Here is a 4,098-nt window from a genome sequence, read left to right as displayed (position 1 = left end):
GATTAAAATCCAAACAGCTGTTCGTTCTAAATCATGAGCTTGCCTGACTTTTATAAGAAACTTTCCTGAGCCCGCTTATCCGTGGGAATCTTAGAGGTGAGAAACTAAGCATTCGCATGCAAATTAGATTTTTTTTTAATTGGCGCATAAGCGGCGACATCTCCGTCTGACCCCCAGAATAACGCCCAACAGAAATATCTGGCCCGATCTGGGCTTTATTTTTCTCTTTCAGATCTCCTCTGATCTCCTGCCGTTGGCGTCACCTCAAGGTGCTGAGATGTCATTCGCTTTTATGGTTATTGCGGCGGCAGCTGTTGTTGCTGTTGCTGTTGCTAGTATGATGTTGCTGCTGCTGCATTGCTAGTTGCTGCTGCAAATGCAAATTGCGACTGGCATTGGTTGCTCTGCTTGGGATGTTGGCGTTTTTGCGTGCTTAATTGAAAATTGTGTTTCGGCGCTTCTAATGAATGGGAAAGTCAAAGACGACAAGGCAGTGACTGGATGCACAGGAAGAAATGTGTTAGAAAGAAGTTCTTTTGTAACTTTTTAAAATAATATTTAAGTATATTTAGCTAAAATTTAAGGTAGAGATGATAAATATGAGTGGTATTTATCCTTTTTCTTGAGGTTTTCAAGGCAGGTTTCATAGGCTTAGTAAGAATATCAAATTTACTTCCTTAAACCATTTAATGGCTTTTTTTCATAATAAACTTAAGATTTAAACTAAAAACTAACACTTTTACAAAATATTACCAGCATAACTAACAAATAAAGTTGCTAACAAGATCGTTAAATATTTTGATTTAAAAATTAAGTAGGTTAGGTAAACGTCTGCGAAATCTGTGAATAAATATTTATAACTTCATGGTTTTGATTCCATTCATTTCATTTATAAAAGTCCCTAAAAACCAAATCACAGTTTTCATTGAAAACTCATAATTTATGATAATATTTTCTTTTTTTTTGCAAACTTAACTGCCTTTTATTTAAAATTTGAATTAAATTTGTCAACTAAGCTTAAGACCCCCTGCTTTTCCCCCTGTGTGCCCACCCATCGCGTTGTTTTACTCATTAAGGCCGAAATAAAAAGCCAACCCAATGGGGTGTGGCAGTGGGCGGGGCAGGATATGCGAAAGAGCAAAAAGGAGCAGCAGGAGTCCAAGGAAAAGTTCCGCCTAGAGGGGTTGGATCGTTTCAAGTTCGCCTGGACTCTCCGACAGTCCCATGTTTCCTCTGCCGCAGGCCACAAAATCTCGACGTGATCTTGACTGGGCCGCCTTTATTGTGAGCGCGAAGACGTTCGAGGGAGATTTCCCGCCAAAAAGTTACGGGGGTTGCACAACGGGATCTGAGATTTCAGATCCCGGTCGCCAGCGGTGTTGGTGGTGGTGGTGGTGGCGGGTTGCGATCGGGGTGGTGGGTTGGTGGTGGTGGTGGCGGTGCTGTTGGGGTGGCACACAAGGACGACAATAAGGAGGCTGAAGTCTGAGAGGGCGACGACGACGATGATGTTGATGATGACTGGGCCAAACCGTGGGAAGATTTCCAGGACAAAAGGCAAAGGAATCTCGCTGCGAAATTCCCTTGCAGCTGCACTCAAATCGCATTGAAAACGAAAAACACATCCGAGGCGAGAACTTTTACCTTGATTGCCGTTTCGAGGGGTTTTTTTTTATTTATTTTATTACATTTTCGGGCGTAGGCATCTGCGACACTGAAATGTACTTAAAGTGATTATAATTTTTGTACAGTAGAAACGCACTTTATGGTCGACTTACTGATACCCGCTATGTGAAAGGTAATTAAATATGTTTTTGGATTAAACTTTGTTCTGTTTAAGGTTTCTAGGGAGAGAGAAAATGTACATAACGACTCCTGTTTATAGTTTTGATAAAACAAAGCTTTCTAAGCTTAAGCCTGATATTTTTATTGCTTTCCAAACTTAAAAACTGGATTAAAAATCAAATAATAAATGAGGTTATTTAAAAACAGTTAAAATTAACTGCTTATAATTATTCAATCTCAATTTAACGCTTGCTTATAGCCAGCTCAGTCACAACAATAACTTTATGATGCCCATTTGCTAATAGAGGCTAATCCTAAAAGTTAATATTTCTTCTACAAGCAGCTTGCATGAGCTTAGTAAAATAATAATACGCCCTGTTGGCCCCCAAAATACCGGGTGTATTAAAAAAATGTCGCCACCTCGACGGACGGCTTAATCAACAAATCAGCGGTGTCAATCTGCGTATCGTGTTGGCTGCTGATTACCAGCCTTTCCCCTCCATAAAACACCTTCCCTTTGCTAAAGGCATATATCTCAACGATCGCCGATCGCCGATCGAATGGCCTACACCATTTTGGTTTCGTATCTTTTGTCGCTGTCTCATTTTAATAACTCACAGATACATCTGCATATATGTGTATATATAGCATATGGATATATATATATAACTTATAGCCAAACACCTACGTTCGATGGCTTTTGGCTCTTTGTCGTGCTTCTCTTTTTTCTTCTTAAATACCCACGATTTTTGTACGAATCGCGTAAACGCGTTTATTTTCCCTGCCCACAATCACTCACACATACACAGGCAAGCATTTAGAGTTCCTGGTGTGGGTTGAGTATCTCTCTATGTGTGTGTGTGCGTGTGTGAGTGCGCCACTATTCGTTCATTCACAAATTGTGTTGTTGCTGCCTTGGCATGCTTTTGCTGCTGCCGTTTGTTTTTTTTGTTTTTTTCTCAATTCGGTTTTGTTTTGTAAACACACACATACACACGCACACACCTGGACTGAGGCGCACACACAGTTACACTTACGCTTCGGCAGCTGCGAAACACTTACACACACACACACACAATGTTAGCAAAGAGAGAAAAGGCGCTCTCTCTCTCGCGTTCGACTGCATCGGCATTTCAAGTTCAGTTATCGTATATGTGAAGTTGTTTTTTTGCCGGCATTTCTCACTGTGAGAGCTGTGAGAGAGTTTCAGAGGGAGAGAGTGCATGTGTGTGTTTGTGATGTAGGTGAGCGAGTTTATCCGAAGATTTTATCCGGACTTTTAATGCGGCTAAAAATCTGGCAGCTGAGATTTTCGTTTAATGCAATTGGGCTGAAAGGGAACTTAAGTTATTGGGAAGATTGGAAATAATAATATACATGTAATATGGTATATGAAAAATGCATTTGTATCTGTTAGATTCAATAATTAACAGTTTTAAGATACTTTTAGATCTGCTTATTTAAGGTCTTGACTTCAGTCCTTTAAGTAATTGATAAATATTATATCTAAAAATCAATTAAATAACGTTCATTGATTCTAAAAAAGAAATATTAAATAATAATTCAATATAAATTAAGGAAACTTAATGTTTTTAATATTTATAAAGGAAAATGTTTAAATTTTACTATTAATTTGGTATTGAATTGCTTTTAAAGCTTATAAAATCTATATATTACACATTATAACACCTTAAAAGTATAACTGTAAAGTAAGCCAATCATAAATTGTTAGTAAAATTGTTAAGAAACCTAACCAAAATTATTTAACACATATAAAATCCAAAGTTATACTCATAACCTAATTAGCTATAATGGCTAAAGGATACAATTTAACTTCCTATATATTAGTCAGAATAAAGCACCGCAAAGTGTCTTAAATAACGACCTTAGCATATCCCTTTGATATGCCTGACTGGCATTTTAAATTTATAAGAAAGCCCTCCTTTAAGTTCTACCTTTTATTTAAAGTTATTGCCAAAGTGACCTGAAAGCCAGCCAAGAATAAGGGCCAACTACGGGCTTTCCGCTTTTATTTACTTTGCCTTCCTGCAAATTTTCGCAGAAAATACACCCGCTTCCCGATTCGGATTCAGATTTGGATTTGGATTTTGAATCGGATTCATCGTTGGCTTATCTTCGCATTCGATGTGTTATATAACGCCAGTCGGTGGAAGTGGGAGGTGCCTATTCGGAGCTCAACTCGCAACTGGCGACCCAAAAGCGCCAAATGCAGCCGAGTGCCCCCATTGGCATAGAGTTTTGAGCAATTAGAAGCCCACGCAGCCATAAACAACAACTACACCAAGAGCGGAG

The sequence above is a fragment of the Drosophila eugracilis genome, unplaced genomic scaffold (assembly GCF_018153835.1).
Source record: "Drosophila eugracilis isolate 14026-0451.02 unplaced genomic scaffold, ASM1815383v1 contig_2154, whole genome shotgun sequence".
Classification (NCBI taxonomy): domain Eukaryota; kingdom Metazoa; phylum Arthropoda; class Insecta; order Diptera; family Drosophilidae; genus Drosophila; species Drosophila eugracilis.
The sequence above is the reverse complement of the archived record's forward strand: the minus strand, read 5'-3'. Positions refer to the sequence as shown.